This window comes from Pan paniscus, chromosome 14 (genome assembly GCF_029289425.2).
Source record: "Pan paniscus chromosome 14, NHGRI_mPanPan1-v2.0_pri, whole genome shotgun sequence".
NCBI classification, from domain to species: Eukaryota; Metazoa; Chordata; class Mammalia; order Primates; family Hominidae; genus Pan; species Pan paniscus.
Window position 1 is genome coordinate 2,980,901 of NC_073263.2, and position 13,815 is coordinate 2,994,715.

A 13,815-nucleotide genomic window follows, 5' to 3' on the forward strand; every position below is an offset into this window, starting at 1 on the left:
CAGAACATGGAATAGATATATGCACAATTATGTACACTGTAGCATTACTCACAAACATACTACCTGGAAGCAAATGTACCTTTAAGGATGAGTAGATTCAACAAACAGGGCATGTATATTCACTGGGATAGCATTCAGCCTTAAAAATAAGGAAATCTTGAAAAGTACTACAATAAGGACAAATCTCGAAAACATTCTGTTAAGTAAAACAAGACAGTCAAAAAGGAAAACTGTATAATTACACCTATGTAAAATATTTAGTCAAACTCAAAGAAACCAAGTGTTGTAGTCTCAGCAGTGCACCAAGATGTAACAGTCTCTCATAGTCTGAGATAGCATCGAAAGTTCTTTGTTCTACTTCTAAGGAGATTAAGGAACGTGAACACAAAGGTGAGGTTAGAGTGAAAGTTTGATAAGCAAGAGAAGAAAGCTCTTTGCCAGCAGAGATAGTTTCTCAATGGGGTGACCTCTGTGAGGCTGGGGTCCAAGGTTTTTATGGACTGGGAAAGGAAGAGAAGGAAATGTGCCTAGTTCACAGGCTGTCTTGAAAAAAGTGTGGCTCAGCTTGGCCCAGGACTTTGGCCCGGGACCAATCAGGAGCTGAAGGGATGATTCATAGATGCTATTTAGATTGGCCCAAGACTTATCAGAAGCTAAAGTGAAAGCTTGGTGCAGGAGCTTGTCCCGGGAGCAATCAGGGGCTGAAGTAATTATTCAGAGGTCAGACTTACAGTTCAAGTAAAGGAGAGTGTCGACCGGAATGCACCAGGGCCCACTGCGCTTATGACCACAAAAGGAGAAGAAACATTTTCCTGGGAGCCCACTGACTGCACAAAGTACAAAGGCGTTTCTTTTTTTCTTTTTCTTTTCTTTAATTCTTTCATTTTTTTTTTTGAGATGTACTTTCTTATTATTTATTTATTTATTTATTTATTTATTTATTTATTTTGAGACGTAGTTTTGCTCTTGTTGCCCAGGCTGGAGTGCAATGGTGTGATCTCGGCCCACAGCAAACTCCGCCACCTGGGTTTAAGTGATTCTCCTGCCTCAGCCACACAAGTAGCTGGGATTACAGGCATGAGGCACCACGCCCGGCTAATTTTGGATTTTTAGTAGAGACGGGGTTTCTCCATGTTGGTCATGCTGGTCTCGAACTCCCGACCTCAGGTGATCCGCCCACTTCTGCCTCCCAAATTGCTGGAATTACGGGCATAAGCCACCGTGCCTGGCCAAACAAAGGCATTTCTATGCCAGGTCGGTCTTGTTCCCTTATCTCAGTGAGCTGGAGGTTTGTACAAGTTTTTATCCAAATGGGCCAGAGGTTTTTCTGTCTGTGCAGCCATGGGCAGGTCTCCAAGCACAACACCATGTGCTAGTTACCTTGTTAGTGTCTGCAGCTTGATTTTTTCCAGGATTCCTTTTATGTTATGCAGGGATGAGACACTGACCCAAGGGCCAGGGACTTTCCAGGGACCCTTCTCTTGCTATCTAACTAAAGCAAGCTAACTAACTTGTTTCACAATTAATTGAGTATTCACTTTTACTTTTGTAAGACAAAAATTATCTAAAACATATTGCAAAAAAAAATAGAGCTATACTTACCACTTCTAAACCATATACTTAAAATGTTAGAAATGAAAATGGCATGTTTTTAACTACAATTAGAAATTTAGGACTACCTAAAAGGCACGGTTACAAAATCTTCAAACATCCCCTTCAAATAACAAAGGGTTCTTCTCACATAATTATTTAGATTTAAACTATAAGTTGATTGTAAATTTAAGATTATTTCCCTGACTACTCACCAAGATAGAATAAAATAATCACTAGAAATGAAGAAAAGAGGGAAATTTATAGCACTAATGTCCACATCAAAAAGCTAGAAAGGGCCGGTCATGGTGGCTCATGCCTGTAATTCCAGCACTTTGGGAGGCTGGGGTAGGCAGATCACTTGAGACCAGGTGTTCAGGACCAGCCTGGCCAACAGCAAAACCATATCTCTACAAAAAAATACAAAAATTAGCTAGGTGTGGTGATTCACAACTGTAATCCCAGCTACTCAGGAGGCTGAGACAGCAGAAGTGACTTAAAACCGAGAAGTGGAGGTTGCAGTGAGCCGAGATTATGCCACTGTACTCCAGCCAGTGTGACAGAGTGAAACTGTCCCACAAGAAAAAAAAAAAAATTAGAAAGATCTAAAGTTAACAGCCTAACATCTTGATTAAAAGAACAAGAAAACCAAGTGAAAACAAACCTGAAAGCTAGCAGAAAACAAGAAATAGCCAAGATCAGAGTAGAGCTGAAGGAGATAGAGACACTGAAAACTCTTCCAAAAAAAAAAAAAAAAAAAAAAAAAAAACTCAACCAATCCAGGAGCTGTTTTTATGAAAAAAAAATTAATAAACTAGATGGAACACTAGCTAGGCAAATAAATAAGAAAAGAAAGAACAAAACACAAATAGAAATAATAAGGAAGATATCGTCACTGATCCCATGGAAATAAGAACAACGATCAGAGAATACTATAAACACCTCTATGCTCATAAACCAGAAAATCTAGAAGAAATGGACAATTTCCTTGCAAAATAAACTCTCCACAAGACTGAACCCTGAATAGATCAATAATGTGTTCTGAAATTGAGGCAGTAAGAACTAGCTTACCAAGCAAGCTGAATTTGACTTGAGGTAAAGAGGAGATAGTACATTTTCTCCTAAAACTATCCAAAAAAAATTGAAGACAAAGAAGTTCTCTCTAACTCATTCTGTCAGGCCACCATCATCCTGATACCAAAACCTAACATAGATACAACAACAACAACAACAACAACAACACATCATGCCAATGTCTTTGATGAACACTGTGCAAAAATCCTCAATAAAATACTGGCAAACCAAACCCAGCAGCACATTAAAAAGTGCATCCACCACAATGGAATTGGCTTTGTCCCCAGGATGCAAGATTGATTCAACATATGCAAATCAACAAATGTGACTCATCACATAAAGAAAACTAAATAAAAAAACCACATGATTACCTCAATAGATGCAGAAAAAGCACCCAATAAAATTCAACATTCCTTCACGTTTAAAATTCTCAATAAACTAGGAACTGAAGAAACATACCTCAAAATAATAAGAGCCATATACAACAAACCCACAGCCAATATCATACTGAATGTGCAAAGTCTGGAAACATTCCCACTGAAAACCGGCACAAGAAAAGTATGCTCTCTCTCACCACTCCCATTACAACTCCCGTTCGGAAACCTTGTCCAGGAAAATCAGGCCAGAGGAAGAAATAAAGAGTATTCAAATAGAAAGAGAGGAAGTCAAATTATCTTTGTTTACAGATGACCTGACCCTATATCTAGAAAGCCTCTTCGTCTCAGCCCCAAAGCTTCTTAAGGTGATAAGCAACAGTAGCAAAATCTCAGGATAAAAAATCAATGTGCAAAAGTAGCTAGCATTCCCATACACAAGCAACAGGCAAGCAGGGAGACAAATCATGAATGAACTTTCATTCACATTTGCTATAAAGAGAAAAAAATACCAAGGAATACAGCTCTGAAGGAAAGTGAAGGATATCTTCAAGGAGAACTACAAACAACTACTCAGAGGAATCAGAGTGGACACAAAAGAAATGGAGAAACATTCCATGCTCATGGAGAGGAAGAATCAGTACCACGAATATGAGCACATTGCCCTAAGTAATTTATAGATTCAATGCTGTTCCCATTGAACTACTGACATTCTTCAGATAATTAGAAAAAAAAAACTTTTTAAAATTCATATGGAACCAAAAAAGAGCCCAAATGGCCAAGCCAAACTTAAGAAAAAAAAAAAAAGCTGAAAGAGTCATTGCCTAACTTCAAACTGTACTAGAAGAGTACAGTAACAAAAACAGCATGGTACTGGTATAGAAACAGACACATAGACAAATGAAACAAAATAGAGAGCATAGAAATAAAGCCAAAAACCTACAACAACCTGATCTTTGACAAAGTCAACAAAAACAAGGAATTAGGGAAAAGTCTCCCTATTCAATAAATGGTGCTAGGATAACTGGCTAGTCATGTGCAGAGAATTAAAACAGGAACCCTTCCTAACACCATAGACAAAAATTGACTCAAGATGGATTAAAGACTTGAATGTAAAACCCAAAACTATAAAAACCTTAGAAGAAAAAATCTAGATAATACCATTCAGGATATAGGCATGAGGAAAGATTTGATGACAAAAAGACCAAAAGAAATAACAACAAAAGCAAAAATTGACTAATGGGGTCTAATTAAACTAAAGAGCTTCTGCGGAGCCAAAGAAGCTATCATCAGAGCAGAGAAGCTAGAGAATGGGAGAAAAATTTTGCAACCTATTCATCTGACAAATGTCTAATACCCAGAATCTATGAGGGATTTAAAATTTACAAGAGAAAAACAAACAAACCCATTAAAAAGTGGTCAAAGGACATGAACAGACATATCTCAAAAGAAGACATACATGTGCCCAACAAACAGGGAAAGCTCAACATCACTGATAACTGGATAAATACACATCAAAACAACAATGAGATACCATCTCACACAAATTATAATGTCTATTAATAAAAAGTAAAAAAGAAATAAAAACAGATGCTGGTGAGGTTGTGGAGAAAAGGGAACACTTTTACACTGTTGGTGGGAGTGTAAATTATTTCAAGCATTGTGGAAGAGAGTGTGGAGATTCCTCAAAGACCTAGAAGCAGAAATACCATTTGACCCAGCAATACTATTACCGGGCACACACCCAAAGGAATATAAATCTATTTTAAATATACATGTATACATATGTTCATTGCAGCAATATTTACAATAGCAAAGTCATGTAATCAATCTACATGCCCATCAATGATACACTGGATAAAGAAAATGTGGTACACATACACCATGGAACACTATGAAGCCATAAAATGTAATAAGATGATGTCGTTTGCAGGGACATGGTTGGAATTTGAAGCCATTACTCCCAGCAAACTAATGCAGGAACAGAAAACCAAACACCACCTATTATTATTCTAACTTATTAGCAGAAGCAGATCAATGAGAACACATGGACACATCAGGAAGAACAACACACACTGGACACCTGTTTCATGGCATGGGGGAGGTGGAAGGAGAGCAACAGGAAGAATAGCTGTGGATGCTGGGCTTAGTACCTGGGCGATGAGATGATCTGTGCAGTAAAGCACAATGGCACACTTTTATCTATGTAAGAGACCTGCATATCCTGCACATGGACCCCTAAACTTAAAATAAAAGTTGAAAAAAAAGCTTATCACATATGGACCACTGAACTTAAAATAAAACTTGAAAAAACACTGAGTATGAGGTGGATTCCCTATGTTAGACCCAAACTGAGGATCCTGAAGCTCCTGCTAGGGAATTGGGGCTGGGTGCACCCTGGGGAGCTGCTGCCAAGGCCGTCCACTGTCCCTACAGGCCGCCTCCCTTCCCGGCCTGTGATGGAAAGGAGAAGGGGTATGTGAACAGCTGTGGAAGTCAGACTCTCGGGAACTGAATCAGGCCCCAGCCCATGCCCCCCAGCCCAATCCAGCCAACGTGCCCGCTGTCTTCCCACCCAGCCAGCCTAGCCCTCAGGACTGTTAGATGGAACCAGGCTCCATCATCACCCAGGCATGGAAGGAAGATGCCCTGGTCCTTAGCAAGCAAGGCCTGGTTTCCAAAGTGCTCTCCGAAGAGGCCTCATTTTTGTCACATCTTAGAAGGTACCTTTCTGCTGCTCTTGCACCCAGCATGTTGGCAACTCAAGTTCCCCCACTGACTTCTCCACACATAAGGAGGGAGTCAACACCATTGCTAAGTCGGATCAGCTCCAGGGTCTCCAGTATCAGTTTTATCAGATCCCAGGGACCTGCCTGCTCCCAGAGGTGACAGAGAAAAATCAAGGAACGATCTGTATGGTCACTGACATGGATGAAACCCTTGTGCCTAGCTCCATTAAGCCAATCAGCAATGCTGACTGCCTAGTGACTGTAAAGATTGAGGGGACCATGAAGCCTTATATGGATGAGTTCCTGAGATGACTGGAGGAACTGTTTAAATGTGTTTTCTTCTTTGCTCTCTTCATTCCAGCCTGAACAAGTATGCAGATCCTGTTGAGAGGTGACAGCGTGCTGGCAGTCCTCACAACCCTTGCTCGCTCTCGGGGCCTCCTCTGCCTGGGCTCCCACTTTGGCAGCACTTTAGGAGCCCTTCAGCCTGTCGCTGCACTGTGGGAGCCCCTTTCTGGGCTGGCCAAGGTCGGAGCCGGCTCCCTCGGCTTGCGACGAGGTGTGGAGGGAGAGGTGCGTGTGGGAACCAGGGCGGCGTGCAGTGCTTGCAGGCCAGCCCGAGCCCGGCAGACCCTGCACTCGGAGCCGCCGGCTGGCCCCACCGGCCCCAGGCAGTGAGGGGCTTAACACCTCGGCCAGCAGCTGCTGTGCTCAATTTCTCGCTGGGCCTTAGCTGCCTTCCCACAGGGCAGGGCTTGGGTCCTGCAGCCTGCCATGCCTGAGCCTCCCCACCATCCGTGGGCTCCTGTGTGCCCAAGCCTCCTGGATGAGTGCCACCCCCTGCTCCACGGCACCCAGTCCCATCAACCACCCAAGGGCTGAGAAGTGCGGGTGCACAGCGCCAGACTGGCAGGCAGCTACACCTGCAGACCCTGTGGGGGATCCACTGGGTGAAGCCAGCTGGGCTCCTGAGTCTGGTGGGGACATGGAGAAACTTTGTGTCTAGCTCAGGGATTGTAAATACACCAATCGGCACTCTGTATCTAGCTCAAGGTTTGTAAACACACCAACAAGCACCCTGTGTCTAGCTCAGGGTTTGTGAATGCACCAATCAACACTCTGTATCTAGCTACACAGGTGGGGATGTGGAGAAACTCTGTGTCTAGCTCAGGGATTGTAAACACACCAATCAGCGCCCTGTGAAAAAAGACCATTCGGCTCTAACAATCAGCAAGATGTGCGTGGGGCCAGATAAGAGAATAAAAGTAGGCTGCCCCAGCCAGCAGTGGCGACCCACTCGGGTCCCCTTCCACACTGTGGAAGCTTTGTTCTTTTGCTCTTTTCAATAAATCTTGCTGCTGCTCACTCTTTGGGTCCACAATGCCTTTATGAGCTGTAACACCCACTGTGAAGGTCCACAACTTCACTCCTGAAGCCAGAGAGAACACGAACCCACCTGGAGGAATGAACAACTCCAGATGCGCCACCTTAAGAGCTGTAACACTCACCGCGAACGTATGCAGCTTCACTCTTGAGCCAGCGAGACCACGAGCCCACCAGAAGAAAGAAACTCTCAACACATCCGAATGTCAGAACGAATAAACTCCAGACATGCCACCTTTAAGAACTGTAACACTCACCGTGAGGGTCTGTGGCTTCATTCTTGAAGTCAGTGAGAACAAGAACCCACCAATTCCAGACACATTGTGATGGGTGTGATGGACCAGTGGGAGGTGTTCTGGAGTTGCCTAGCCCATGAGTCACGTTTGTTCCACCAAGGCTGCTATGTCAATGACCTCAGCCATCTGGGGAGGGACCTGAGGAAAACTCTCATCCTGGACAACTCGCCTGCTTCTTACGTCTTCCACACAGAGAATGCAGTGCCTGTGCAGTCCTGGTTTGATAACATTCCAGACAGCAGCTGCTGCACCTGATATCAATCTTTGAGGAGATGAGTGGAGCAGAGGGTGTCTACACTAGCCTTGGGCAGCAGTGGGCCCTTAGCCTTTCCTGCTTCCCAGCAATGGCCATCACAGTAGGGGATTTTCCCGCACTGTGCCTTTATGATCAGCCTGAAAGAATGAAGCCTGGAACACCTACCCACATGGGCCTGGAAACAGTGAGAAGTGATTGAAAAGAGCTTTAGGACAGCTTAGGTGCCCAGTGGGTGAATGCCAGACCAAGGATACCCAGAGCTACCTGCCATCAAGTTGTTGGGTTCCCGAGATGTGGGTGTGAGGGAAAGAAAGAGAGCATGTGTGTTTTGCGATGAACTGTGGGCCAAATATATAGTGTTTCAGTAGGGGAGAAGCTGAAGGACAAAGACTCTTCCCAAGTTAGCTTTGTCTCCTCTCCTGTCACCCTATGAGACCCTGAGTTCCATAGGGATGAAGACTGTTGAAGGCTCCATTGCAAACCTGGTCTTTCTTCAGTGCTGCAAGGCCTATGCCAAGGAGAAAGGAAAAGTATGCCTTTGGGTGTTCCAGACACACATCTTTCTGAAATATTTCTCCAGCCAGTTGTTGCAGATAAAAGACGATATTTCTGGGAAGATGGGGACTTACGTCCAGACCAGTACCCAAGCCATCAGGTCTTGTGGCCCAAAGGCTATGCTTACTTAAGTCCAGCCAAGTGCCTGGGATGGATCCTTTCTGCATCTCCCCAAGACTCACCACTTAGGCATAGCCTTAAACCTGTGGGGAAGGAAGTTGTCTCCCCACCCTGCTAGAGGACAAATAACTGATTTCTGTTCTTTCGACTCTGTTTTAAAATTCTCTTAAAAAAAATTAAAAGCCTATCTGAAACTGAAAAGAAAAAAACAAAAAAACAAGGAAAAAGATGTCATACTTACATAAGTGAAAAACATACAGATATACCTATAAGCAACAAACACAGCTAATTCACACATATATTAAACATCACATTGAGATAAAGTGTACCGAGCTAAAAATTATCTTTCGACTGATGATATCAAGCTTTAAAACAAAAATACAGTTAACTGATCTGAGAAAACATAACTCCCAAGAAAAGAAACACAATAACACGGAATTGAAAACAAGAAGAGAGATTTTCGAGCATAAAATCCTGAATACAACATAGATTTACAATGGAAAATAACCGTTTTTTAAAAAAATTTTTTTTGAGACAGAGTCTTGCCCTGTCGCCTAGGCTGGAGTGCAGTGGTGCAATCTCAGCTCAGTGCAAACTCTGCCCACTGAGTTCACGCCATTCTCCTGCCTCAGCCTCCTGAGTAGCTGGGAATACAGGTGCCTGCCACTATGCCCGGCTAGTTTTTTGTATATTTAGTAGAGACGGGGTTTCACCATGTTAGTCAGGGTTGTCTCGATCTCCTGACCTCGTGATCCACCCGCCTTGGCCTCCCAAAGTGCTGGGAATACAGGCATGAGCCACCACAACCGGCCAAAAAACAATTCTTTAGATATCTACAGCATTCAACTGTGTGCACTCATGAAAAGCAGACAATTTAAGTCATTAGAATTTAATAAATTGCAGTAAAATTATACCAAAAATACATTACAATCATTAATAACAGGCTCTAATGCGAAGAATTTAATAAATAATCATTAAAAAGACAGGATAATTTTATTATGTTCTCAATATGTTGCTGCACTTCTTACCACAAAATATAATAAAATTATATGCCTATAATATAGATTTCAGGAGCTAAAAAAGCCTTATATTTCCAAATAAAAGAACAACATAAATTTTGCAAAATATGATGAGCATTACTGCAGTATAAAGTAAATATCTGGAATTAAAATATACCATCATTTAGATACAGACTAAAAAAAAGAATATAAATGTTAATGATTCCTTTCTGCCTGCAGTGAGCTTAAAATTACAACCAAAAATTTTAATAAATATGTAGCACCTACAAGACATTTTATTAATAGCTTACATAATGTGGAAATTTGACCAATTTATTTCAGAATTTTTGAATCTAAAAATCACCAGCTTGACATTCATTTGCGAAAGTGAAACATAAAGGAGAGTAACATAAGCAAGACGACAGAATGGGAAGTTCTGCATGCACATCCCCCACAACATAATGCAACTGCCACAGGAAACATAAGTGCATTCATGAAAGCCTTAGAATCCAGTTGAGTTTGTGACACCCAGCTGGAGGCAAAGAGCAAGGAAGACATCTTTAGAGGGTAAGCACTTGACCAAATGGCAAGCTTGCCAATCATGGTCCTCGCTTCAAAACAGAATACTACCACATCTTACTGTAGACTTGGCTACGACTCATTTGACCTTGGTCCTGCCACTGCAAAAATCTGTGAAAAACACAAGAGAATTCATACTCACCTGAGACTTAGGTGACAGGCCTGCAGAACTTGGTTGTCTCTATAGTCGCTGAATCAGGCAAAACACACCTTCTTTCCTTCTCCAGCCATGGTCTGGAAGAAATCTTCACATTGATATGATGAAATGCTAACTAAAAATATGAAAAATACTAAAGTATAAATGTCACTAAAAATGGTAAATACATACTGAAATTCAGAATACTCTAAATTGTTATCATCTTAAACTAGACTATTAAAATACAAGATGTTTTACATAAGTCTCATGATAACCACTAGGAAAAAAAAACATAGTAAAGAAAAAGAGAAAGTAATTAAAGCATACACAAACAACAAAAATTACACATTGGATATGGTGGCTCCTGCTTATAATTCCAACACTTTTGGAGGCCAAGGTGGAAGAATCATAAGCTCCTTGGGTGTTGTGGTACATGTCCAAGTAGTCCAAGCTACTTGGGTGGCTAAGGTGGGAGGATTGCTTGAGCCCAGGAGATTGAGGCTACAGTGAGCTGTGATATGCCACTGAACTTCAGTCTGAGCAAGAAAGCATAACTTTGTCTCAACAAAAATGAACAATACCACAGGAAAGACAGAACCAGAAAAAAAAGAAGCAAACTTAAAATGGACAGAAAACTACAAATGTACAATAGTAACTGCTTACCTATCACTACCTTACAAATAAGAAGATTAAATTATCTACTAAACAGATACTTCTGTAGACTGAATGTCATCTCCAAAATTTAGGATAAAATAGCCAATGTGACAGAATTAAGAGGCGGAACCTTTAAAAATTAATTAAGCTATAAGCACTCTGCCCTCATGAATGGATTAATGTTCTTATTATGGGAATGGGCTAATTTTAACAAGAATGGATCTGTCATATATTTAAAAAAAAAAGCTCTCTCTCCCTCACATCTTTGGCCATGTTATTATCCAGCAACTAGACCTTCAACAGATACCAGTAACATGGTGTTTTACCTTCCCAGCTTCCAGAATCATGAGTCAAATAAAATTCTGTTCTTTACTAATTACCAGTCTGTGATATTCTGTTATAACAGCCAAAAGAGACTAAAGCAGACAGAGTGGATAAATGAAACTTTTAAACCTCGTAATATGCTGCTTACAGGAGACTCAATTATGAATAAAGAGCATAGGCTAAAAGTGAAAGGATAGAAAATGATATTCCATGCAAATAATAGCCATAGGAGTTCAATGGTAGTTATGCTTAAATTAGACAAAATAGACTTTCTAGCAATGTCTCTCACAAGCATGAAATGAGTTTACCATACAATAATAATAGAGGTTAATTTGTCAAGCAAATACAGCTATATATATTTATGCACCCAAAAGGGAGGCTTCTAAATATAAAAAGCAAATATGGGCAGAACTGTAGGGAGAAGTAGAAATAAATCCAATAATAGAAAACTTTAATGAAATGTATAATAAAGGACAAATAGTTAACAACATTGTAAATTTGCAAGGGAAAGCTGTTCTCCTGTGTTGCATTTGAGAATGCAGCAAAGAAAGTGGGAACTGATAATTTTACCGCAAGTCTGAGTTAGGCTGAAAAACAGGGTGGTCGATTAGAGGTTCCACTTGCCATATATAAAAAAACACAGGAGAAAACCAGTCCTCCTCTGGAGTGTTAAAATAATTAAAGAGCAGAAAATTAGTCTAAAGTGGCTCTAGTGCCCTGTGTTCATAGGTAAAAAAAAAAAACAACAAACTAAAACCTAACTCAAATACATTTCCTATAAACCAATATCTTAGCCTGAAACAAAATGCACGTTTAACCAATGGCAAACATGCAATTAACCTCTGAATATGTAACCAGGACATTTCCATCTGGATAGTTCAAATAAGGTGACTACATAACTGGAACCAATTATTGAATTTGGGTTGCTTTCTCATGCATCTTATGAAAGCCTTTCCTTTATGCCCCTCTGGTGGACCACAAATCATGGCTGGGTGCTTTCAATTTCACCAATCACTCTTTGTTCAGATAAACTGGTTAACGTTTTAACATAGACTCCCCTTAATTTTTAACAAGAGAGACTGTGGACCCCACGGGCCGCAGCTCCTCCCACGCAAACACCCAGTGGCAGTTTTTCCCTGATGACCCACCAGGCCTCCCTGAACAATCTGGGAAATACTCATAGCTGTGGGCGCAGAGCAGGGCGCTACCCAGGGACAGGACCGGATGGGCCGGGCGGGACGTGGGTGCCTCGGGGCTGGCCCAGCGGCCATCTTGCAGCCACAGGGGACTGAGGGCCAAGCTGCGGGAGACTCGGAGCTAACCGTGGGGAGGCCGATCCTGCCGGTTTCACAGCCTGCTCTCCCCTCTCGGGATGCTTAACCCCGCATACTCACCATTTCCCAGCTTCCAGGATGTCCTGGCATCTTAACTGTGCGTCCCCAAGGACCTACAGATCACAGGGCAACAGGGGCTGTGAAAGAGTAGCCCGGGGCTCCCAAAGTGGAGGAGGCGAAAGAGGAGACGGATCCCAAGTTCCTGTGCCAACGCCAGGAAGAGACAAAGATCCCGCCAAACGCCGGAAGCCACGCCCTCCTCTCCTGTCCTCTCCAACTGAGCGCCTGATTGGGCGGTTCCCACATCAGTGTCAATGACTGGATAAAACTCCAGGACTCACCCACCCCCGCCTGACTCCTGCCCCTACCCCCACTCCCCTTCAGCCTTAGTGCATTTTTGTTAGTTTGTTTTACTTTAAGTTCTGGAATACATGTGCAGAACGTGCAGGTTTGTTACATAGTTTTACATGTGCCATGGTGGTTTGCTGCTTCTATCAACCTGACGTCTAGGATTTAAGCCCCATATGCATTAGGTATTTGTCCTAATTTTCTCCCTCCCCTTGACCTCAACACCCTAACAGGCCCCAGTGTGTGATGTTTTGTTCCCGGTGTCCATGTGTTCTCATTGTTCAACTCCCACATATGAGTGAGAACATATGGTGTTTTGTTTCCTGTTCCCGTTTTAGTTTGCTGAGGAGAATGGTTTCCAGCGTCATTCACGTCCCTGCAAAGGACATGAACTCATTCTTTTTATGGCTGAATATTATTTCATGGTGTATATGTGCCACATTTTCTTTTTCCAGTCTATCAATGATGGGCATTAGGTTGGTTCCAAGTCTTTGTTTTTGTAAACAGTGCTGCAATAGATATATGAGTGCATGTGTCTTTACACTAGAATGATTTATATTCCTTTGGGTATATACCCAGTAATGAGATTGCTGGGTCAAATGGTATTTCTGGTTCTAGATACTTGGGGAATCACCACACTGTCTTCCATAATGGTTGAACTTATTTACACCCCCTCCAGCAGTGTAAAAGCGTTTCTATTTCTCCACAGCCTCACCAGCATCTGTTGTTCCTGACATTTTAATAACTGCCATTCCAAATGGTGTGAGATGGTATCCCATTGTGGTTTTGATTTGCATTTCTCTAATCATCAGTGATGATGAGCTTTTTTCTTTTTCCTTTTGTGTGTTTGTTGACCACATAAATGTCCTCTTCTTCTTCTTCATCTTCTTCTTCTTCTTCTTCTTCTTCCTCTTCTTCTTCTCCTTCTTCCTTTTCTTCTCATTTATTTTATTTATTATTATTTTTAAGACGGAGTCTTGCTCTGTCACCCAGGCTGGAGTGCAGTGGCAGGACCTCAGCTCACTGCAACATCTGCCACCCAGGTTAAAGTGATTCTCCTGCCTT

At 42.0% G+C, this 13,815-nt stretch overlaps 1 long non-coding RNA gene across 4 annotated transcripts in view; it reads right to left on the reverse strand.

The window, feature by feature from the left end:
* The window catches only part of LOC130540814 (uncharacterized), a 52,092-nt gene extending 39,358 nt beyond the window's left edge, over positions 1–12,734 (reverse strand). For 2 of the 4 annotated variants that reach the window (XR_010109585.1, XR_010109584.1), the window contains exons 1-2: positions 12,463–12,734; positions 10,097–10,226 (exon numbers count right to left, since the gene is read on the reverse strand). This is a non-coding gene — a long non-coding RNA (uncharacterized LOC130540814). The remainder of the gene's footprint in view (positions 1–10,096; positions 10,227–12,462) is intronic. The other 2 variants (XR_010109582.1, XR_010109583.1) reach the window with 2 other exon arrangements.
* Between the last annotated feature and the right edge of the window lie 1,081 nt (positions 12,735–13,815).